This window comes from Macrobrachium rosenbergii, chromosome 43 (assembly GCF_040412425.1).
Source record: "Macrobrachium rosenbergii isolate ZJJX-2024 chromosome 43, ASM4041242v1, whole genome shotgun sequence".
Classification (NCBI taxonomy): domain Eukaryota; kingdom Metazoa; phylum Arthropoda; class Malacostraca; order Decapoda; family Palaemonidae; genus Macrobrachium; species Macrobrachium rosenbergii.
Genome location: NC_089783.1, coordinates 53,491,515 through 53,518,365, shown reverse-complemented (window position 1 = coordinate 53,518,365; position 26,851 = coordinate 53,491,515). Strand labels below are relative to the sequence as shown.

At 40.9% G+C, this 26,851-nt stretch overlaps 1 protein-coding gene across 1 annotated transcript in view; it reads right to left on the bottom strand.

The window, feature by feature from the left end:
- The window catches only part of LOC136828919 (CD109 antigen-like), a 197,906-nt gene extending 173,627 nt beyond the window's left edge, over positions 1-24,279 (bottom strand). Inside the window, exon 1 of the mRNA XM_067087252.1 lies at positions 23,967-24,279. The gene's annotated coding sequence lies outside the window, so the exon portion shown is untranslated. The remainder of the gene's footprint in view (positions 1-23,966) is intronic.
- Positions 24,280-26,851: the final 2,572 nt, after the last annotated feature.

Below are 26,851 nucleotides of genomic sequence, written 5' to 3'. Positions count from 1 at the left end.
AACTATCAGGTATATTACACCATAAGCTATCAGGTATGTTACACCATAAACTATCAAGTTATATTACACCATAAACTATCAAGTTATATTACACCATAAACTATCAGTTATGTTACACCATAAACTATCAAGTTATATTACACCATAAACTATCAGTTATATTGCACCATACACTATCAGGTACATTACATCATAAACTATCAGGTATATTACACCATATCAGTTATAGAGTATTACACCATAAACTATCAGTTATATTACACCACTAACTATCAGTTATATTATACCACTAACTATCAGGTATATTACACCACAAACTATCAAGTACATTACACCATAAACTATCAGTTATATTACATCATAAACCATCAGGTATACTACACCATAAACTATCAGTTATACTACACCATAAACTATCAGTTATATTACACCACACACTATCAGTTATATTACACCATATACTATCAGTTATATTACACCATAAACTATCAGTTATATTATACCATACACTATCAGTGATATTACACCATAAACTATCAGTTATACTACACCATAAACTATCAGTTACACTACACCATAAACTATCAGTTATACTACACCATAAACTATCAGTTATACTACACCATAAACTATCAGTTACGCTACACCATAAACTATCAGTTATACTACACCATAAACTATCAGTTACACTACACCATAAACTAAGACAGTAGTATCTAACACTACGTTTTGACATAACTTACTCTGTAAAGTTTTTTACCGAATGATTCAGGAGCATCTCTTTATCTATCTTACGAGGCTACCTTAGGCGGTCGTCTTATCAGTTCTCGTTTGATCGGTAAAGCGGGACCCTAATCGTCCGACAGACAGGAACGGACACCTTTCACCAAAGAGAAACAAGAGTCAAGACGACAGGAAAATGAAAATCATCACCAAAACAAGGAACTAACTAACAGATTCACGACTTCTGTTCAGTCATCAACTTTTTAAAAAATGCAACAGAATTAGATAATTGGTCTTTGATGTCATTAGCCTCTCTTTACATCACAGCAGAGCTGGCAATAAAGAATGAATCCGAATTAACATCAAAAGCGGTTTACCAACAACAAACCAAAAGTGGACCATGAAAATGCTAGATATTTTTCAGCTTCCGAATATGACGACTCTTTTGCAATTAGGAAAAATGTGACAATAATTGCACGCTGTCAGAGAGAGATTTGTTCACGCTGCTTCCCAGCATTAGACAGGTCACTGACATAAAAGACACACACAAACACACACACACACACTCTCTCTCTCTCTCTCTCTCTCTCTCTCTCTCTCTCTCTCTCTCTCTCTCTCTCTCTCTCTCTCTCCGAGAAAAATATCCCTTCAGCACCTCTTCAATTTTATTATCTATAACTTAAAAACTTAAGTGGAGACGTACAAAGATTTTTTTTTTCCTCGCAAACCGCTATCAACTAATTGCAAACGGGTCCAGCATTCCTCATCTCTGAGAATATCAAGACCCGGAGACGGAAACGTTCGTGAATGCGGCTTAATTCTCACCTGTTCCTGAAGATTACAAGAGTCAGAGAGTCACATGGTCTCTCTGCGATACCAAAATAGCACAAATTCGTAGCTCAGGTGTTCCTCGGCTTTTCATCGCCCGGGCAAAGCACGCTCTTAGGTCCAGAGTGGGTTTTTTTTTTTTTTTCGTATACGTCACACTGCCAGGTACGAAAATGTGGGCTGGAGCGAGGATTATAATTTAACATATACATGCAACGGATAGACCTCACTATTCGTAGACGCATTCTACGTGTAACGGCGACACACATTATAATTATATATATATGTGTATGTATAATAAATATACATATATATATGTGTCTGCATATATACATATAAAAATATATATATATGTTATATATACAGTACATATAATACATATACTGTATATGTATATATATATATATATATATATATATATATATATATATATATATATATATATATATATATTCTTCTAGCGCTAATGAACATGTGGCATCTACAACTTACTGGCAACACTTCCAGTACCTCCAGTACTTCTTCCAGTATTCAAGGTCGAAGCACTGAAGGGCTAAAAAAAAAAAAAAAAAAAAACCTGACACTATGCTGCTATATCTCATACCAAAACCAACAGCCGTTGAAGCTATTAACCATTTTGGTCTTCTTCAGGGCTGCGTTACATTCACATTAGAATTACATTCTAGTATGTGGAAGACTGCAGCCATAACATTGTCTTAAAACAAGACTCGGAAATGAAAATTTAAAACATTTAACATTTCAGAAAAATTACGATAATTTTCAAATGCCACGCTGCAGAATTTCGCGCGTATGATTATACTCCCCATCATCATTTAGCCCACCTACTGACTGATGTGGAATTTATATCGCATCCAACAGAGTCTAAACAGGAGTGGCTAATGATCTAAAGTGCGCAATTGCAAAGAAGAGCTGGCAACGGACCCTCGAACCTCAATGAACTGTTACTATTTTTAGGCGTATGTTGAGCATTGCAAACTGTTGCAGGCATTCGTCGAGTTTTCGCGCCCTTCAACATCTCAACTAGTTCATTCTAATTTCTCCAGAAGGTTTTCCTGGTAGTTATATGTAGTTAGGCAAGGGAATCACTGTCACCAGCTTCTATCGTAACGATCACAAAACAATGTAATCGTTTGGTGTCGATACTGATGTTGCATTCTGGACAGAAACTGTCATTCATTACGTATGTTTCAGTATACTTAAAGTACAATAACTGCTGACACAGCAACATGTCTTCCAATGGTACTGGCCTGCCATCCTCCACAAACAAATTCGCCCGTCACTTCCTAAAACCTTTTTCTTAAGAATATGCAGCTGCAGATTCTCGCTTACACCTCAACACAGACTTGCCAAAGGCTGACTTTTGTTTTCATGGATGCCATTTGATAGCAGATGACAGCAACGTTGCCAGTTCCTCACTTCGCCCGCTCAAGCATTCCTGGTGCCCAGCAACCCCACTGGGATTGGAAGAGACTTTTGCAAGTCCCCGAGAATGTGTCCTTGAGATTTGGGCAGGGTTATCAAGGCATCCTTGATAAAACTTAGAACCAAGCTATGCAGAGGAGAGGGTCTTTCAACAAGAGTCACATGGATCTCTGGCGTGGAACCGTTGGTGTTATATGCAGTGAAGAAAGGTGGCGGAGGAGGAGGCACGAGGGAAACGAATCGATGAAATCCTTGAGGCAAACTCTTTGGGTTAGGAAATATCTTTCGCCAGAAAAAAAGACTTCACTCTGACGCAACCTTAAACATCCACAACACAAAAAGAACTTCATTAAGTGGAACGCAAAATAACGCAAGAGGCAAATCTCTGGTCAGAGGCCACCCTTCACACTAACATTCACCATCGCCGTCATCGCTAATACTCGCACAAAGTTACTCAAGGCATCCCAGAAAGGTTTCTTAGTATCCTTCTTGAAGTAAGTGAGACGCAGTGAGGACTCTGGTATGATTCAACCTAAATCCATAACGATTTGTGCAAAATGACGACAAAATAAAAAAATAAAATGTTGGAATTAAGAGAAGAGTGGTTTAAAAAATGTCAACTCTTTAGAAAAAGTACGCATAACGAGAGTTCTATTATTATTATTATTATTATTATTATTATTATTATTATTATTATTATTATTATTATTATTATTATTATTATTGCTGTGGGTACACCACAACAGAAAATTATTATCATTATTATTATTATTATTATTATTATTATTATTATTATTATTATTATTATCATCATGGTGTTAATGTTGAAATGAGCACGCACTCAAATGAAACAAAACCTAAAGACGGCTAAACTACAGAACGAATTTTCAGGAAACAGACGGGACAAACGCTTGAAAAGCATGATTAACCAAAGCTCAATTATCCACTCAACGATAAATCACCGCTCAGAGCAATAAACAATTGAACAAACCAACAAAGGAACACATGCACTCAAAGCCTCATTCAATGCCCCAGCGGTTAGGTAAGCCACAAGTCAATGAACTCATCAAGAACTGATGACTCAGCCGACACTTGGTGTTGTCTCAGCAAACACTCAGGGCTTTTGCAGACTCAGTTAATTCTCCGCCTTGGAACTGAGGTCATATCCCGGTTAATATTCCTTCCCTCAGTTAGACACGAGTGTAGATAGAGAGAGAGAGAGAGTGTAGGCTAAAGGACAAGCATTGGGACCTATGAGATCATTCAGTGCTGAAACGGCAACTGATAGCAAAAGCGTCTGAAAGGTTTAATAATAATAATAATAATAATAATAATAATAATAATAATAATAATAAATAAATAAATAAATAATATCCTTTGTTTCAGCTCACAGCCATATACATGGAATATACAAATACAATACACACAATCCAAGTAATTAAGATAAGATAAAAATAATGATCGACAATATCCACACAGTTGCTGAGGAAGTAGAAGAAATTGACAACCTCAAAGCAGTTGCCCTATGAATCAAATGTCAGGAGAGGGTGGAAAGTAAGATGGAGGAAAGATAATATGAACGGAGGTACAGTAAAAGGAATGAAAGGGGTTGCAGCTAGGGGCCGAAGGAACGCTGCAAAGATCCTAATGTAATGCCTACAGTACGGCGATACCCCACTAAGGGAATTTCTCCGCGAAGTTGTGTCTCCCCTTTACAAATGCACTGTGGCACTAATGGAGTAATCGGCGATGTTAGAATCCAATGATAATGGAAATTAGTTCCAAATGGTTAGAAACTGATGCCAAATATTAAAAATCAAAGAAGAAAAAGAGAAAAGCAATTTATGAAAAACAAATGGTTTTCAGTCGATGCAGGTGTTTATTCATCCCAATCTTTCTCTCTAAATTATCCGAAACCAAGTCCCAAAGCGCTACTGGAAACAATTTTTTCAAAGCCGACCGACATTTTTCAAAATATTCCCTTGCCTAAAATATTTCCCGTTAAGATTTTAGTTTGAAATTTTCCGACGGATTTTCCTATTTTCTACTACCTGGTTCTTACAAACATAAATCTTACAATGTTCGAGAACCTACAGTAGTGTTACAACTCAGCAAGTGATTGATGTTTTATTAGTATTCGGCAAGAAGTGAACTAAATCGCGGCAACAGGTGCACACTTCCCGGCAAGTTTGAAGAGTTTCTTTCCCCAGAGTGATTACAACTCTCCGGATGCTTCATGGTAATAATCCTGCTGATGGATTTCATTCTTCTCTTGTCCTATCAGGAAATTTCTTTTTGTTTCGAGTCCGTTCTCTGTACTGAGTTTGTTTTCCTATGTTAGTAATCCTTAACTATTATCATTACAACGGCTTGTTAAATCATAACAGTTCTACTTTATTCAATGAAATGTTTGCCAAAGCAATATTTTTCTCTGCAACTTGGGGATTTATCGGTCGTTCATGAGCGGTAGAGGCAAAGGGTAGACCATGGCACTGAGGCACAAATTCCTAGACCATAGGCCAAGTGCCTTCCCCACCCAAGCTAGGACCAGGAGGAACCAGACAGTGGCTTCTGAAGGCACAGCAGGTAGACCTACGGACTCCCCCAAACACCAGTCCCTACCTCTCAGCAAACTGCAAAACCATTCAAATTTTGCCATCTCGTTTGATTAAAAAATTTTTAGTAGTAAACCACGGCACTCTGGGATTTCTGAAACAATCCTGATAACTCCCGCTACTGGAAACGGAAATCTACTGATTTAGTTGCAAAAACTGAAGGCAATATTCACTGCAGGTATGATTACTTTTCTCTGTGGTGAGCGATACAGTGACGTCGGTAGCTAATTACAACATTATCCCTCCATTTGGGTCCAACGGAATTGCGTATTTCGAGGGTCTACAGTCAAAATGACTAAATCTATCCACGGTCAAAATCCGAAAAATTGGTCAAATACGAACGATAACACTGTAATTCCACATTGAGATTGGAGCTAATAATAATGATGATAATGATAATAATAATAATAACGAGCTGTCTTCGAGATCCACAAGGCAAAGCATAGATAGATGAGGAAAATGCTGTGCCAACTTAGGAAAGCAAAGGAGCCGCTGTTTTCAGCGAACAACAGCAGGGCTTGGCCACGTCCTGTTAATAGAACAGAACAGCATATAGAAATTCGGCCGAGGGCCAAGCGCTGGGTACTATGAGTTCATGCAGCGCTGAAACGGAAACTGACACTAAAAGGGTTTGAAAGGTGAAGCAGGAGGAAAACTTCGCAGTTGCACTATTATTCAATTGTTTGGAGAGGGTGGAAGATGGAAGAAAGAGAATATGAGCAGATACACAGTAAAAAAATGAAAAAATGCAAAAGGAACGCTGCAAAGAACAATGCCTACAGTGCACCGCAAGGTGCACTGACGGCTCTATCCCCCACGGGGACGTCCTGTTCATAAAGGAATGGTCTTCTCACAGGAGCGGTACCACCGCATGAAACGCCCTGCGGACAAAAACCGGGCAAGAATTGACAATAAAAGCCGGGCAAACCTGCAACAAACGTCCCTCTGAATTCGTGGTTCGGGCCAAGGAACGCAGCAGTTATGAAATCAGGAATGAGAGACCCTCGTGCCAAAAGATCAATTTGTTATGCAAATTGATGTTCTTTCCCTTAAGCTACGTTGCTCATAACTGCACACAGTTACGAGCGAAGCCTTAGGTATCCGAGTGTGGGAGTCATACACATATCCAAAAGGAAACCATTTACCTCTGCAACAAGCATGACTTCAATTTTTTAAAGGGTCGCGTGCAAGCCACTGCGTGTGGGCGTATTAAACGTCTGCGCGGCAAGAACGATTTTTCAGCGTTCGTGATAAACATCGGAATTAAGAATCGACACTGAATTATCGTGTCATACCGTCGTCTCACCTCCGGCAGACCATGTCAAATAAAAACCCAAGTCGGCTTTCTTCTCCGCAACCGACTTGGGATCAAACAAGTGGAAAGCGACTGTAGCAGATTCTAAAAATGCTAATATTCAAACCCTTCCACCGGGGTTGATGACACTCCTATTGCTAAAAATGGCAGCCACCTTTCCTTTTCTCTGTATGTCTTCAACCTCTCTCTTACTGATATTTTCTCTCACACACAACCACATAACTGTGCATACCCTACATACATACATACATACATACATATATATATATATATATATATATATATATATATATATATATATATATATATATATATATATATATATCAATCGACGTCTAAATTCGGTATTGCACTGCCAAAGGTCTTGTTAAAGGTGTTCGAAAGAAGTTGCGCAGGTGAGCCATTAACTTAAATGCCACACAGGTGTTCGTCAGTCGAGTAATTCATTCAGCTTCCCTTGACGAGTCTATATTCGTCTGGCTTTAGAGCTCATTTACCTCATCTCAGTTGGATTTCCTTTAAGGTTTCGTCAGCTTTTACCTGCTTCGATTATCTTGTGACATTGTTTCTCTGCGATAAACGTCAGCTGATCACAGGGTCCCGGATGATCAGACCAGTGGTCAAGTACAGGTGTTTTCAGGGGGAAAAAAACTTCTAATTACTACAGATCAGGCAATTGGAAATATATTTTTATCGGTTTTAGACATTTATCAGTCACAGACATTCTATTCAAAATTAGGTTTCCTCGAAATTCTTCAACACTGCCGTGTTTCTCTCTTGCTTCTCTACTGCCGATGGTTATACATATATAAATATATGTTTGAGTATATATAAACACACGTATATATATACATATATACATTTATATATATATATATATATATATATATATATATATATATATATATATATATATATATATATATATATATATATATATATATTTATATATGTGTGTATATACATATATACATTTATATATATGTATAACACACATATATATATATACATATATATGTATATATATACAGTATATATATATATATATATATATATATATATATATATATATATATATATATATATACACACACACACACACAAGGTCACTTCCCATACAGGGGCCAACTCAAAAGAAAAAACCAACACAAATATCACTCCTACATTCAAACCCTAACTGCGGAACCGTGGATGAAACCCCTGCACAGAAAACTCCCACTTCACGCAACAACTCGTTCGTATTTCTCGACAAGACACAAGTGTGTCTACCAGAAAATCGCGTGGGGCAAAGCTTTTAACGAAATCTTAACAGGATCAAAACGGACCGCAGCTGGCTAATTATCAATGACATGTTTTTTCTTTTTTTTTAAGCAAGACGAAGAAACAAAGTTGATTTTCAGAACCGAGCGGCCAGCCAACTGTTACCGTGGCCTGTCAACACGTTTTCTTTTGCGATGACATTCGAAGCAAAACAAAGCACTCGTTGTCACAAGTACAGAATACACGTTTGCTGGGAGACAAAATGTGTGATTATATGCTACGTTATTATTAAGAGCGTGTTATTAATTCTTGTGAGATCTGACATTAAGCTACATGCGATACTTCAAGAATTATTATTATATCACACAGAACACGTGATAACTAGAACAGTGAACATATCAAAACCATGGAAAGATATAATGATATACATTTTAAAGACACTATTATGAGAAATATATATATATATATATATATATATATATATATATATATATATATATATATATATATATATATATATATATATATATATATACTGTATATATGTGTGTGTGTTTTAGTGTGTATATATTTTTGTTTACTGATATACCATAGCTCACTTGACAGTTCTGTTTTGTACACTTCTGCTCTTCCGAGTTTAATTTTTCTTTCACATAAAGCTGTCTTATCCTAAAAAAAAAAAAAAAACCTTCCATCTGAAACCCCAAGCATTAGATAAGAATCACCTCGGGAAGAACGTCAGACATCACCCTTACGTTAATTAATGTTATCATTATTATCAATATTCTTCCACAGTTCTTGTCTACCTAATTCCCCAACTGGGTCAACGACAGGCCCACCAGAGCTCTTGTTGGAAAGGCGAGGGTCCTAGCCGATATAGGCTACCAAGACAAACGTTACTATTCGAAGTGACCACACATTAATGAGGAATCGGGAAAAGAGGTCATTATGATTTTGCTTATCAAGCGGCCCAAGAAATAAAGAAGGAACCTGCAAAAAAAAAAAAATAGATTTCTGTGTCTCGCGTGCATAAGAGACATCGACTTAGTCGATTGAATGATATGTGGGACAAGACCAGTGACGCGAATAGCGGAGTTTCTATACCTGAATGTGAAAACATTTCTTTGACTGTAGCCACACCATTTCATCCTAAGTGATATCGCCTCTCTCTCTCTCTCTCTCTCTCTCTCTCTCTCTCTCTCTCTCTCTCTCTCTCTCTCTCTCTCTCTCGTACATAAAGGTATTGATCCATATCGGAACTCAACGGGAATCAATATCAAATATTTTCTTTTCCTTTTGAAAGGAAAAAAAATGCTTGATTGCATTTGTACGTATGGTTACCTATATATACGAATTTCTCATCCTTTTTTTAACCAAACTGGACTTTTTCCGATACATATGCATGTACCAGTGATCTCTCTCTCGCTATCGTTGATAGGTATGCAGGTAATAAATAAATCTCTACAGGTAAACATTCATAAAGTGACATGACTTCGTTTATGACGCCAACGCGCGCGCAAAGAAGAAAATCTGGAGTTTCTCACAAAACCAAAAGGAATATTAAATGTATATTTCTCCACATATTCCTCGTAACCAGTGAAGTACTGATTCAGCGAAGCCCTGGCACCAATTCGCGGCGTCCTGAGCGGACGGCCCAAAATCACAAGGAAGACAGATGCACCTGCAATTAACCTCTGGTACAGTTGGCAGACCAGGATGGTAAAATGACTTGCTTAGGTGAATCACACCTTCTACACCTGAACGCATCGCACCTGTTACGATTCGATGTGGAATAGATAAGTGCAATTTAGGCCAAAAGCAACGCGCTGGGACCTACGAGGTCATTGCACGCTAAAACGGATCATCATCATCATCACTCCTCTCTATTTCTGGCTCTCTGCAGCAACTGAGCTGCAGACATTCTTCCTCCAGTCATATTGACAGTAAAAAGGTCTGAAAGGTGTAACAGGGGGGAAACCTCGCAGTAGCACTGTGAAAAACAATTGTTAGGAAAGGGTGGAAAGTAAGACGGAAGAAAAAGAACATGAACGGATATACAGTAAAAGGAATGAAAGGGGTTGAAGCTGGGGCCGAAGGAACGCCGCAGAGAGCTTTAAGTAATGCCTACAGTGCACCGCACGAGGTGCACTGACGGAACTACACCCCTACGGAAACATTCATATATATGAACTAAGGCCGGCCTTAGGTTTTCCACTTTCACATTTATTTAGATGATAAATCAACATTCTGACTGCAGAGTTCAGGCTATAACAGGACCCACTTAAAGGGTCCTGAGCTATAAGAACCAAGAAGTGACAGAAATAATGAGGAAACCCGAACGACAGAAGAGAGCGGAGCTTAAGTCATCCGGGAATTATTTCACAAAACACCTCTTCAAATGACTGTTGCTCTATGAAGCTTTTTTTGTCCCCGGAGAAATAAAAGCGTGACAAGCAATATCAGTTTAAAAGTCATTCAAATGACACGAAGCGGAAAATGTCAATTTTTACATCATTAAGATTTATTGAGTCAAGACGGAGCAAAACCGTTTGACGCTTTAGCAAAAAAAAACAAAAAGAAAGAAAAGAGAGACAGAGAGAGAGAGAGAGAGAGAATAATGTCTGCATAAAATCTGACAGAAATAATCCTTTGAAGCAAAAGAACACCTCTGATCGGCTCCAGGGGAAGGCAGGCCGGACACGAGCACTCCGTAAAAAAAAAAATGAATCAATAAAGGTTTTGTTTACCTAAGCAACGAAGGCAGCTTCACCCTGTAAGTTTGTAGAGTGTGAGTGTGTGTGTGTGTGTAGGTATGTATGTATATTAAACTTCTCACCAGAACTTTGCAATGATAAAAGACATCACAATGTTTACAGACAAAGCTTGCATTTGGTCTGTGTACTGCACTAACATCCTGTATCCTGTAAGATTTGAATCTAAGTGTCGTTTTCTCTCTCTCTCTCTCTCTCTCTCTCTCTCTCTCTCTCTCTCTCTCTCTCTCTCTCTCAATACATACACACACACATATATATATATATATATATATATATATATATATATATATATATATATATATATATATATATATATGCGACTATCTAAATTCTCATCTTTATCTGCCTCTTAAGGACAAGTAAATAATGCCATAAAGATAAATGAACAGTTACTGCTTTCGCGCTGAGCATTCTGCATGCAAGCATACACAGACGACAGACACAGACAAATGTGCACCGACCATCTGACACCTCCTCGCAACACTGAGAGAGAGAAGGAACCACCCACACCCCAATTCCGGTTGACAAATCGGACTCGAGATGATCCAATTCACTTTAAAATTATCACATTTTTGTGACTTGACAAACAGTGGAGGTTTATAATTAAGCACTGTGACTTACGCCATCTATATCTTCTAGTAATATACAGTACTGATATCAAACCAACAACAAATTTACCCGGAATATAGAGGCATCCTGACATCACATATCAGCTCCAGAGGCATCCTGACATCGCATATCAGCGTCCTGACATGGCACATCAGAGCCAGAGGCATCCTGGCATCGCACATCAGCGCCAGAGGCATCCTGACATCATATATCAGCGCCAGAGGCATCCTGACATCACATATCAGCGCCAGAGGCATCCTGACATCGCATATCAGCGTCCTGACATCGCACATCAGCGCCAGAGGCATCCTGGCATCGCACATCAGCGCCAGAGGCATCCTGACATCGCACATCAGCGTCAGAGGCATCCTGACATCGCACATCAGCGCCAGAGGCATCCTGATATCGCATATCAGCGCCAGAGGCATCCTGACATCGCACATCAGCGCCAGAGGCATCCTGGCATCGCACATCAGCGCCCTGACATCGCACATCAGCGCCAGAGGCATCCTGACATCGCACATCAGCGCCAGAGGCATCCTGACATCACATATCAGCGCCAGTCAGCACATGAGCGCCAGAGGCATCCTGACATCGTACATCAGCGCCAGAGGCATCCTGACATCGCACATCAGCGCCAGAGGCATCCTGACATCACACATCATCGCCAAAGGTATCCTGACATCGCATATCAGCGCCAGAGGCATCCTGCCATCACATATCAGCGCCAGAGGCATCCTGACATCACATATCAGCGCCAGAGGCATCCTGACATCACATATCAGCGCCAGAGGTATCCTGACATCACATCTCAGTGCCAGAGGCATCCTGACATCACATATCATCGCCAGAGGCATCCTGACATCCCATATCAGCGCCAGAAGCATCCTGACATTGCATATCAGCGCCAGAGGCATCCTGACATCACATATCATCGCCAGAGGCATCCTGACATCCCATATCAGCGCCAGAGGTATCCTGACATCACATAACAGCGCCAGAGGTATCCTGACATCACATATCAGCGCCAGAGGCATCCTGACATCACATATCAGCGCCAGAGGCATCCTGACATCACACATCATCGCCAGAGGTATCCTGACATCGCATATCAGCGCCAGTGGCATCCTGACATCGCATATCAGCGCCAGAGGCATCCTGACATCACATATCAGCGCCAGAGGCATCCTGACATCACATATCAGCGCCAGAGGCATCCTGACATCACATATCAGCGCCAGAGGCATCCTGACATCCCATATCAGCGCCAGAGGCATCCTGGCATCGCATATCAGCGCCTTAGGCATCCTGACATCACATATCTACGCCAGAGGCATCCTGACATCACATATCAGCGCCAGAGGCATCGACATTACATTTCAGCGCCAGAGGCATCCTGGCATCACATATCAGCGCCAGAGGCATCCTGACATTGCATATCAGCGCCAGAGGAATCCTGACATCGCACATCAGCGCCAGAGGCATCCTGACATCACATAACAGCGCCAGAGGCATCCTGCATATCAGCGCCAGAGGCATCCTTGACATTACATTTCAGCGCCAGAGGCATCCTGGCATCACATATCAGCGCCAGAGCATCCTGACATCACATATCAGCGCCAGAAGCATCCTGACATCCCATATCAGCGCCAGAGGCATCCTGACATTCCATATCAGCGCCAGAGGCATCCTGACATCACATATCAGCGCCAGAGGCATCCTGACATCACATATCAGCGCCAGAGGCATCCTGACATCACATATCATCGCCAGAGGCATCCTGACATCCCATATCAGCGCCAGAGGCATCCTGACATTGCATATCAGCGCCAGAGGAATCCCGACATCGCACATCAGCGCCAGAGGCATCCTGACATCACATATCAGCGCCAGAGGCATCCTGACATCACATATCAGTGCCAGAGGCATCCTGACATCACATATCAGCGCCAGAGGCATCCTGACATCACATATCAGCGCCAGAGGCATCCTGACATCACATATCAGCGCCAGAGGCATCCTGACATCATCAGCGCCAGAGGCATCCTGACATCACATATCAGCGCCAGAGGCATCCTGACATCACATATCATCGCCAGAGGCATCCTGAAATCCCATATCAGCGCCAGAGGCATCCTGACATTGCATATCAGCGCCAGAGGCATCCTGACATCACATATCAGTGCCAGAGGCATCCTGACATCACATATCAGCGCCAGAGGCATCTTGACATCACATATCAGCGCCAGAGGCATCCTGACATCACATATCAGCGCCAGAGGCATCCTGGCATATCAGCGCCAGAGGCATCCTGACATCACATATCAGCGCCAGAGGCATCCTGACATCACATATCAGCGCCAGAGGCATCCTGACATCACATATCAGCGCCAGAGGCATCCTGACATCACATATCAGCGCCAGAGGCATCCTGACATCACATAACAGCGCCAGAGGCATCCTGCATTGCATATCAGCAGAGGCATCCTGACATCGCATATCAGCGCCAGAGGCATCCTGACATCACATATCAGCGCCAGAGGCATCCTGACATCACATATCAGCGCCAGAGGCATCCTGACATCACATATCAGCGCCAGAGGCATCCTGACATCACATATCAGCGCCAGAGGCATCCTGACATCACATATCAGCGCCAGAGGCATCCTGACATCACATATCAGCGCCAGAGGCATCCTGACATCACATATCTACGCCAGAGGCATCCTGACATCACATATCGCCAGAGGCATCCTGACATCCCATATCAGCGCCAGAGGCATCCTGACATCCCATATCAGCGCCAGAGGCATCCTGACATCACATATCATCGCCAGAGGCATCCTGACATCCCATATCAGCGCCAGAGGCATCCTGACATCGCATATCAGCGCCAGAGGCATCCTGACATCGCATATCAGCGCCAGAGGCATCCTGACATCGCATATCAGCGCCAGAGGCATCCTGACATCACATCAGCGCCGCATCCTGACATCGCATATCAGCGCCAGAGGCATCCTGACATCGCATATCAGCGCCAGAGGCATCCTGACATCGCATATCAGCGCCAGAGGCATCCTGACATCGCATATCAGCGCCAGAGGCATCCTGACATCGCATATCAGCGCCAGAGGCATCCTGACATCACATATCAGCGCCAGAGGCATCCTGACATCACATATCAGCGCCAGAGGCATCCTGACATCACATATCAGCGCCAGAGGCATCCTGACATCACATATCAGCGCCAGAGGCATCCTGACATCGCATATCAGCGCCAGAGGCATCCTGACATCACATATCAGCGCCAGAGGCATCCTGACATCACATATCAGCGCCAGAGGCATCCTGACATCACATATCAGCGCCAGAGGCATCCTGACATCACATGTAACATAAAAACTACAAGCTGTATCACAACTCGAATCTGCAAGGTGGCTACGAAGACCCTACACTTCGAACCAACAGCAGAGGCCAAAACGGGATCCGAGAAACATCACTTGACACTATCAAAGGCAACTTTGACTTTTACGGGAAAAAAAAAGAAATAAAAAAGATCAAGTCATCCCTGGCACCGAATGTCCTTCGGAGAGGCTGTAAAAGGTTAGGAACACGATGTCTGTTTAACTACGAAGGAGGCAAAAAAAAACAATGAATGGCGTGATGGATAACACGATGTCCTTCCGCCAACTCCTGCGTGTTGGAATGATTTACGCCGTTATGCAATACGGTACTTTTATAGATTATATATTATAGATTATATATATATATATATATATATATATATATATATATATATATATATATATATATATATATATATATATATATATAGATTAGAGAGAGAGAGAGAGAGAGAGAGAGAGAGAGAGAGAGAGAGAGAGAGAGAGAAGAGCAGTGATTAGTCGTAACTACGAAAAATTACGTGTATAATTAGTTTTACGACCCTGGAAAGGGCTATGCTACGCAACGCCCTGACATCCATCGGCCGAGCAGGCAACGACCTGGTCGTTTGATGAGACTGACACGAGAGAGAGAGAGAGAGAGAGAGAGAGAGAGAGAGAGAGAGAGAGAGAGAGAGAGAGAGCGCGTCGAAAGTACTTAGACAAAACGACAGGTTTAAACAAGTATTCCTTTTCTGGCGTTTATCCATCTGAGAGAGAGAGAGAGAGAGAGAGAGAGAGAGAGAGAGAGAGAGAGAGAGAGAGAGAATGTATAATTTTTCAATATAATATTCATTTACTGGGTGCTACGTGCTGAAAACGCATTCGTGCAGAAATGCATACACGCACCCCAACACGTAAATGAAATTCCAGGAACAGGATTCCATTCTGAAAATTCTCACAATAACCTTTTATAAAAAAAAAATTACAAGAATTATTTTCCGTGGTGTAGCGAAGACTACTTTCGGGAAAGACCCTCTCATGACTTTAGTTGTCTATAAAATTAGAAAATCTACCTGCTTGAAAAAAAAAAACATTCTTGATTCAAGAATGAATACAAAACTGAAAAGACTTCAGAAAACCTCACGAACAGCATAGTATGAGTGGTAGAACATAAGATACCCAACACGTGGTGGATTTGGAGAGTCCGAGAAAAAAAAAGAACAAATAAAAAAAAACTTTAGCTGGACAGGGAAGGGCCACTTTTGCTTGAGGCGACATCCATCCTAGATAGGCGGCCCGTCCCTGCCTGCTTACGTCCTATGACCCCTTGCTTGGTCCAACCCAGTACCCACTAAGTTTGGGCACTAAGACGCATGTGGGCGACCCGCAACGCCCTGCAGTGGGGCGTGAAATTCTACGGTTTCATCACATTACTTTCGAATAAACATTCGTTAGCATGAGCCGGAAAATTAAGAGTAGAATGGAATAGAGAATTTTGGCCAAAGGCCAAGCACTGGGACCTATGAGATCATTCAGCGCTGAAAGGGAAATTGAGAGCAGAAATGTCTAGAAGACGTAACAAGAGGAAAACCTCTTAGCTGCACTGTGAAACAGGTGTTAGGAGAGGCTGGAAAGTATGATGGAAGAGAGATAATATGAACGGAGGTACAGTAAAAGGAATGAAAGGGGTTGCAGCTAGAGGCCGATGGAACGCTGCAGAGAACCTAAAGTAATGACTACAGGGCACTGCATGAGGTACACTGATGGCCCTACCCCCTACACCCACCTACGAGAGAATAGTTATGAGGGCATTACGGTTATTACAAATGCATGACACTGCACTTGAGTCGAGGTCCTTAATAACAATTATTAAAAACCGGTGATTAAATTTTTCAGAATTTCAGAATGAATCTTTAACTGAAACACACCATTTAGAGCGATTAAGTGCTTTGAAAACTGAACTTACTCGAATCTAAAATGATAAGCTTATGATATCGAGAACATGAATTGTACTTGAATTGCCAGCGTATTTCACCGCACTTATTTCTACTTCAATCCTACTATAAATTTTACTATCAGCACTATTCTCTCTCAGAGAGAGAGAGAGAGAGAGAGAGAGAGAGAGAGAGAGAGAGAGAGAGAGAGAGAGTTTATATAATCTAGAAAGCCAGCAGTGAAACTACAATTTGTAGCTAAAGACAGCCTTTAACAAACACAGTATCATCAATTATACAAAACATGATTAGTCCATGGAATTGGAATATAAAATTTAGACCAAAAGCCAAGCGCTGGGACCTAATAAGGTAATTCAACGCTGAAATGGAAATTGAGAGCGCAGGAGGTTTGAAATGTATAACACGAAGAAAACATGGAATATGACCGAAAATTCTAATTCTGTCCAGCAAAGAAAACTGTCGTCTTTAAGTTATGTTTTAGCACCTTAAATTCGTCTGATGGCCTGACTCTCTGAGAATTCATTGTGTAAGAACTAATTTCATTTAAAACCTATAAGAATGCGGCCATCACCGTGCCCGTGAACACATTACAATAGTGGAAGAGCGTCGCGAGAAGCACCAGATTCAGCTGGAAAAGCATCAGAAACTGTTTCATGCTGGTTCAACAGAACAATACAAATATGTCAAGGAGAAAAGGCAAGCTTTCTTTTTCCATTTAAGCCTTCACAGCTACGCCATTTTTATTTGGCGGATTGTGAACTCCCTTAAAAGTCCAGAGCAATTAGAATCTGGATTAATTGCGTCCAGGACTAGTATGCAGGAAAAATGAATCATCGCCTGCTGTGGATATTAAGTACAAATTGCCTGTCGTTATCTGACTGACATGATTAGTACAGAGTCGTTCAACCAGAACAGCGGGTCATTTTCTGGGCTTGTCGGCCCGAGGGATTCGTTCTTTAACGCGGAGTAAAGCAGGTGGGTGGTTATGTGGGGAGAAATCACAGCATATTATTGAAAAATTTAAAATGAAGATCGTGGTGCAACTGGGTACGAAGGAACGTTTACAAATCGAACTGCCTACAGACAGAGAGAGAGAGAGAGAGAGAGAGAGAGAGAGAGAGAGAGAGAGAGAGAGAGAGAGCTGCGCCATGCACACTGGTAGGCGGTATCCCTGTGAGCCTACAGAACGTCTGACAAGATATGAAGCTACCACAGAGTGGCATCAGAGCGATTTAAGGACAGCACGTGGAAGAATTACTGGCATGAATCTTATAGATATATACAGTATATCTTTCCCTTTGTATGGTTAGGCGTTAAAGGAGTTAGAGGGCCGGTATGGACCTCTAGAGGCACTTAGACCTACCAACAAAGATATAACCAAGAGATAACAGTATATTTTCGACAGTTCAGACAAGAAAGCAAAAGAAATATAAGAAAGTCCGCGTCTGACATGTGACCAGATACAAAATCTGTAAAGAACACAGAAATCCCTTCAAAAGAAAAAATGAGGCCAGCACCCATTTTATTTTGCCAAATGTGGTCAGACACATAGGCATTAACTTTACGACAACCAAAACCATCTAACATAAATAATGTGTCCTGTAATGAAGCTTGCAATAGATAACACTTGTCTACATAGGAACCACGACGTTTTTGAGGCCAGATTCGACCCTGAGAATGATAAATCTCCTGTAATTTGTAGGCTCTAATGTACTGTGACACAGCAGTCATCCCAGAAACACGAAAGCACTGCGAGCATTTTGATATTGGGCTGCTACAGCAATGATGCCACTTCCACGGCAAACAGATCTGCGCGTCTTTGAGTCTCCGTAAAACTACAATACACCACAAATTATATCTCGAGTTCTCACACTAGAATTAGTTATCGTATTGACTTGCTAGTCACGTCTGAAAACAATTAATCTCAGGCTCAGATAAGTCTCTCTGCGAGACTGGAAACTCTTTGAATGTGTTGTTAATCGTATTATCCTCCCGAATGGCCACTGCAAGCTCTGCGTTCCTTGCGAGGCTATAGTGAAGCCATCTGTCTGTGCATCTCAGACTCATTAAAATAACATTTTGAGATCATTAAAATAACATTTTCTTTGCAAATGCAATGGTACTGATGGCAGGTGCAAAGATGCCTCTTTCATGGTTGACCTAAAAGAGAACGCAAATTTTTCAATATTCCCATTTTATTGACAAGTACGACCTATTTCAGATAAAACATAAAAAAATGCATGCGTCCTGACCAAAATCAATATCAGCCGCACGGTGAAGTGGAGGCTGGGACTTTGGCATTAATGAATGTACAAAAAGTCTATATCATTTACAAAAAAAAAAATTAATAATAATAATTATAATAATAATAATAATAATAATAATAATAATAATAATCATGAGTCCTGATCAAAATCAATATCAGTCACATGGTGATATGGAGTGGACTTTGGCATTAATGAATGTTGAAAAGCCTATATCACATACACTAATAATAATAATAATAATAATAATAATAATAATAATAATAATAATAATAATAATAATAATAATAATAATGCGTCCTGATCAAAGCCAATATCAGTCGCATAGTGAAGTGGAGGCTGGGACTTTGGCACTAAAATAATAATAATAATAATAATAATACTAAAGCCTCGAAATCTGCCTCACTGGGAGGATGGATTTATGCATATGGCAGACCTACTGCAGACACTGAAACAAACCGGTTCACTGAGGAGAAAAGCAACGGAAATAACAGTTCGAAGACTGGAATGAATAAAATACATCCTGGGGATCAGTGACGAACACGACTGTATTCCAGCGACTGATTCACGCGAAGATTAACAGGGGCAGGGAGAGAGAAGGACGAGGAGAACTGCAAGGAAGTTGCACAGGGGAAAGCCAAAGGCAAGGCTTCCATCCTTGGTGATTACGTGACGGAATGAAGAACTTCGATTAGAAATCAACCAAATTCAGGTGGCGGGTAACATCCGTGATTTTTGGGGGGATTAGGTAACACTGAAAAGCAATGATCAATACACAAACATTAATGCCTCATTACGCACCTGTCCACACACATACACATTGTATATATATATTTATATACATATATATACACACACAAACATTTGTGCGATCAGTAATATCCGCGTTGCTCAACTGAAAAAAAGTCAAGGTTAAATTCTGAGTGAGGACGGAAAGACAAGAGTCTATTCCGTTAAAAACAATTGTGCTTTTTTTTTTTTTTTATTCCATTCAGTCCTCTACAGTAGATATCCGGTGGGCAGTCGAGTGTTAGGGTACTAGCTGACCAAGCCGGCGCTGCCCAGGATAACTCTGAATGAAAACCGATAAACTTTTTTTCTCTCTCTCTCTCTCTATTTCCTCTCCCCACCCTCTCTCTCTCTCTCTTTCTTTCTCTCACTCTCCCCCCCTCCTCTCTCTCTCTCTCTCTCTCCAATCCTCCCTGTCTCTTTCCCTCTTTCTTCTCCCTAACACCCCCTATATTCTCTCTCCCAATTTCTCTCCCTCTCACTCTCTCTCTCACTTCCTCTCCGTCTCACTCTTTCTTTCTCTCACTCTCTCCCTCTCTCTCCATCTTTCTCTCTCCAACCCTCCCTGTCTCTTTCCCTCTTTCTTCTCCCTAACACCCCCTATATTCTCTCTGCCACTTCCTCTCCCTCTCTCTCGCTCTCTTCCTCTCCCTCTCATTACTTCTTTCTGTCAGTCTCTCCCTCTCTCCATCTTTCTCTCTCTAACCCTCCTTATCTCTTTCCCTCTTTCTTCTCCCTCCCTCTACCGGTGCCATTGATGCCTTACCCCCACAGTATTCTTTTCCAGATAGTAAGTCAGATGTATATCGAAATTAGGTATGATAAATTCGTACTAAGTCTACGGTCACAACCAGCCCCGTTTCACGGGCAGATCCCGCCCCGTTTCGGGGGTGACCTCCCCCCCGTTGGTACCCTTTGGTGCTAGTGATGTTTTACCCCCACAGTATTCTTTTCCAGTTAGTAAGTCATAAGCATACGAGTTTGGTTGAAATTGATCAATGCATTTCAGAGTTATGCTGGAACATACATACTGGAAACGTAGAAAGAACTCGTTTCAAATGCCGAAATAGTGGAAAGGATAACTTTAAGAATTTTCCTTTCTGTGAAAACAGACAGATCTCGAACCTATCAATGTCTCGGGCTTTCAACAATGCCGAAAGCCAACAAATTTTGACATTTAAAAGAATTTCAGAGCTTTGCTACAAAGTTTGTTCAAGAAAACTCTCAAAATATAAGAAAAAAATAATAAAAATACTTTGATCACATTTTCATCCTGTCAAAATCGAAGTAGCAGCTAAACATTCATGTTTATAAGTCAGAATACATACATACATACATACATAAATATATATATATATATATATATATATATATATATATATATATATATATATATATATATATATATATGGGTGTGTGTTTGTGTGTGTACATATATACATATAACTGCATGTGTGTATGCATGCTTGTGTATGGAGGGGTATACACAAATGGAGATACAACTGCATTTATACACCATAATGTGTACTGACAATGCACAAATATTTAAACACCCATACGTATCCATAACGTAACAGTATTTACACGCAACAGAAATTAAAAAAAAAAAAAGGCACAATATATCTCCAAAAAGGACCCCGGTCTATTGGAAACAGAGAGAGAGAGAGAGAGAGAGAGAGAGAGAGAGAGAGAGAGAGAGAGAGAGAGAGAGAGAGAGAGAGAGGAGTTATTCCTCTTTGTAGGACAATGCACATTGTTTGATGGGAATGTTCTCCAATGCTTTCCAATGTTCTTCAATCAAGGTTTCAGTATGCTTCGATCCCAAAATGATACCGGCATATAATAATAATAATAATAATAATAATAATAATAATAATAATAATAATAATAATAATAATAATAATAATAATACTAATATTATTATTATTATTTATTATTATTATTATTATTATTATTATTATTATTATTATTATTATTATTATTATTATTATTACCAAAAGTCAAGCTGCAGCCCTCGTGGGAATAGCAGAATGCTACAAGCCCTAAGGGTTCAGAAAAGCAAAAATGAGAAGTAAAGAGAAAACAGTTAAGAGAAATGATACGGGAAAACAAATAAATAACAAAATACGGACAAACAAGGAAGTAAAATGGTAAAGGCCAATAACAAACAAACTATGACGTGCGATTCATGCCAGCCAGCGCTACAAGTTTGACCTTACGAAGTTCCGAAGATTCAACAACACAATAAAATAATAGGAATATCATTGCATAATTCTGTCACAATAGGAAAACTTGGGTATTGAACCCTACAGAAGAAACTTGGGTGTTGAACCCCACAGAAGAAACTTGGGCGTTGAACCCTACAGAAGAAACTTGGGCGTTGAACCCTAAAGAAGAAACTTGGGTATTGAAACCCACAGAAGAAACTTGGGCGTTGAACCCTACAGAGGAAACTTGGGTGTTCAACCCTACAGAAGAAACTTGGGTATTGAACGCTACAGAAGAAACTTGGGTATTGAACGCTACAGAAGAAACTTGGGCGTTGAACCCTACAGAAGAAACTTGGGCGTTGAACCCTACAGAAGACACTTGGGTATTGAACCCCACAGAAGAAACGGCAAGAATTGAAATGAACCTCAGAAGCGGCAGGCATAAATGACACATCTCATATAAATGGCACAATGACCTTACTTGACCGACGGTGCCCGGGATTAATATCAAGACCAAGGATAAGAAACCTGATAGGACAGGTGTCTGCCCAATAATTCACTGTTTAATTCATTCACCTTAAAATAGCACCGAACACCACTAGAAGGTCGTTGATTATATACACATCCAAATGCAAAGACGAACACATGCTTTTTTTTACACACACACACACACACACACACACATATATATATATATATATATATATATATATATATATATATATATATATATATATATATATAATATCAATATATATATGATTTTAGTATTATATATTTTCTCACACACACACACACACACACATATATATATATATATATATATATATATATATATATATATATATATATATATATATATATATATATATATGAGATAAATACTAAAATCATACTAATAATAACAATAATATGACAAAGTCACTACTACCCAGATTACCAAGCACCGAGGAAAGGCCCGGTGGAAAATTCCACGATTGGCATGTCCATGCCGGCTTGATATCCTCGGGGTATCAGTCAGCAAAAAGATAAGTACGGTATCGAGGATTTTTTTTTTTCTTTTTTTTTATCTAACGCACATTTTCAGCTTCGTTGTTCCGCCTGAGATGGATTACAAACAATTACAACAAAGGCAACGCAAATATGCCGTGATGTGGACGCTATCACACCTTAATAAACCAAAACGGTAGATACGATGGGAATTTGAGCTGACATCCCTCACAATTCACCCCGGCGTGTATTTTGCTAAAGTCTGATTGGTCCCTGGCAATGAAAAAAAAAAAAAAATGACATGAAGATGACAGTGATTTTACCCAATTTTGGATGAATGAGTTACTACCTGCTCGTCTATTTTACTGATAGAGACTGCGAGCCAAACACCTGTGCCACATGATTATCCCTGTGAGAATGCAGTCGAACAAAATGAAAACACTGACTGCTAACTGCAGCGGAATTACATCGCTAAGTGAAAAATCAGGCCAAGAGGAGCTTGAAGAGGGACAGGAGCTCCGCCCACTCCCACGTGGACACACGTCTCCCAAACATGCAACCACTAATGCTCTTTATTAAACTCCACTTTCGGCGGCTGTCAGTAATCCCCAGTAGACGTATACAGGTGCAGCATTTGAGAATAACTCCGCTCTGCGGTCCATTTCAAAAACGAAAGATTCAATGTGCGTCATTTTTAAATTTTTCTTTATAGTACCCTTGGACTGACACTAGGCTGACACTAGGAAAACGCTCATAGTACCTGCCTTCTAGCCTAACATCATGAAAAAGTAAACGATTCACTTACGTTTTCCACAGATCAACGTTATCTAAGCAGCTCTCCAAAGCGCGATCCTTTATTTTTGCGTTTCCGTCTCCCCTGGCACAAGTATTTACTTTCTAAATATTGAACAAATCTTGGGTCCAATCGAGGAAAACTGGAAACGTAAAAACTTGGGTGCGTCTTTCTCGTCACACTATAAATAAAGACAGGTGTTAAAGAACCCTCGGGTGCTTAATTAACAGTACGAAAGACACTTCGTCGTACGATCACCGTCGCCGCAATATTCACAGGGAAAGAGAGCTACACGGCGTACCTCCACGGCGCCATCCACCAGACTGGGAGACAGGCACGGCTGGCGGCCAACCTGGCTTGCGTTCGCCATGTTTTCCAGCCCTCGTCCCGCTCAACGGTGACCTGATGCGGTGAGTGCGTGCGTGTGTTTGTGCGGGCGTGTGTATTGGCGAGTAGGATGTGCCTGGAAAGGGCTGCTGGAAACCCCAGGCAAGGGACTGGCGTCGACTTTCACTCTGGCCTTTTTATTTTGGGAAATAACTTCATCATTTGACATGTGACTCACCCCATTACAGCGTAAGCGGGTCTTACTTGGAAATTTTAAACTGAATGATTTCCTGGTGTCAACAGACGGTTGCTTAGCAACTTAGCGCACGAGGACGCAAGCAGTGCATGAAAGGTTGCGCTTTCAGAAAGACCCCAGTGCATGGCATGTCGAACAGGGCTAGAGCAGTTAACGTGGATAAACTTTGTATACCAACGGTTCGCGTTTGGAAGTCAAGAGTTGGGAAATGCTAACTGATTCGAGAGTATGTGAGATGAACGTCCAGAAGGAACCTGTCCAGCGTTTTCTCTTTAACACTGAACGAACAAGTAAAAAGTGCGCCGAAATTTCTTCGGCGCAAACGAGTTTTCTGTACAGCTTATAATCAAGGCCACCGAAAATAGATCTATCTTTCGGTGGTGTATGAAACCTTAACCATGGCCCGGTGGTGGCCTGTCCTATATTGTTGTCAGACGCACGATTATGGCTAACTTTAACCTTGAATAAAATAAAAACTACTGAGGCTAGAGGGCTGCAATTTAGAATGTTTGATGATTGGAGGGTGGATGATCAACATACCAAATTAGCAGCCCTCTAGCCTCAGTAGTTTTGTAAGATAAAAAAGTGCGGACGGTCAGACAAAGCCGGCACAATAGTTTTCTTTTACAGAAAACTAAAAAAAAAAAAATTCTCACACACAAAAATGATTATACGACAAAACGAGGGAAGTATAGAAGCATCGAATAAAGAAGTGTACAAATAAGCAAGATGACCCTTCATGAAAAATACGGATATTTAAAGTCCCCAAAAGCAGAAGGAAAAGTCACTTTCTCCACACAATATTTGCGTCCTTTTATGGCGATGCGCAAAGTTCCTCAGAAGCTATCTTAATAAGCCTTCATGTTTATTTATTACGTTAACTTTAGACCTCCCAAGGTAATGCGGCGCTGCTTCTTCAGTTACCGGTACAGGCGTACGAACCAGGGGGGGCTGCAGGCCCCCCTCCCCAAGATTTGGGCAGACAAATTTTTCGGGCAGAGTAGTCAATGTAGTAAGAACTTCGACTTGCAGATCGTGAGCTAAATCCGTCCATGAATGAAGGTGAACAATAATTTCCCGCAATTTTTAATAATTACAATATTTATACCATTCAACCATTGGAATTTATTACAGTAACAGCTATTATGTATTTAGTATATTACATTAAAAAGTATAACCCAAAGTAATTACTCAGTTCAATTTTATCCTGTAAGCTTTACGTAATACTTGTAAATGTGGGTGAAATTTAGCAGGTGACCTTAAATTTTACAAGGTGTGTAGAATGAATGTGCAGTGTCCTCAAGAAGTTTGGTGTCTTCCTTCACACACGCACACACACACACACACAATATATATATATATACAACTGCTTGGATTTACAGGTAAAATATATTTCACGCAGAGAGAGTTCAGGCCCCCCAGATGAGAAGCGTTCCCACACGCCTATAGTTACCGGTTTCTAACTTCGGCGCTGATTAATAAACGAGCGAATGAATGAATGAATCATGGGATCTAGGCTATAAAAGCAAGCACAAAGGAACCTGCAGCCATTCAGCGCTGAGGAGTCGGAGTGGCTGAACAAGATCCAGCCAACAGATGAGAAAGTACAAGGATCTAAAGGCGGAATTGCAAGAAGACGTGACGTTGCAGTAAGAAGCAATGGATCATGGTAAGATCAGCGGACCCACTCGCAGCAGGGTTCGCTATTCTTTACATGATGATGATTGGGTTCGTTTTTCTTGACGTGGGAATAATCGGGTTCGCTGTTCTAGACATGAACACTTCGGTACCAGACATTTGACACCCCAAGGGGCTGGTCCTAAACGAGGCGAAATACATTTGACACTCCCCACTCCAGGGGCTAGTACTAAACACGGCGACACAGTGTAGATGAAACACTGTTTCGCCGTGTTTAGTACTAGCCATCATGTGGAACTGGATTCGAAGTTCGGACAAGAAAGGGTTGGCCATTCTTCACATGGGGATCACTGGGTTCGCTGTATTTGACATGGAGATGTTGGGTTCTTGACATGACCCGGAATAACTGCTAGAGTGGGTGGGCATCAAGTTGCGGAAAAACAAAGCGGGATTGGACTGAAAGTAAATGGCTAAAACCTGGATGCAACTAGGGGCCGAAGGGAAGCTGCAAGCGCCTTTTGGTAATCCCTACAGAGCACCGCGTGAGGTCCACTATTTGGTCCTTATTTGGTCTTCAAAGATGTTTTACTGCAACCTCGGGACTTGACTTTTTCTTAACATTATTATTCGACTGACGGCACTGATCCCCCGGGATTTTCTCGTAAAACCAGGCTTT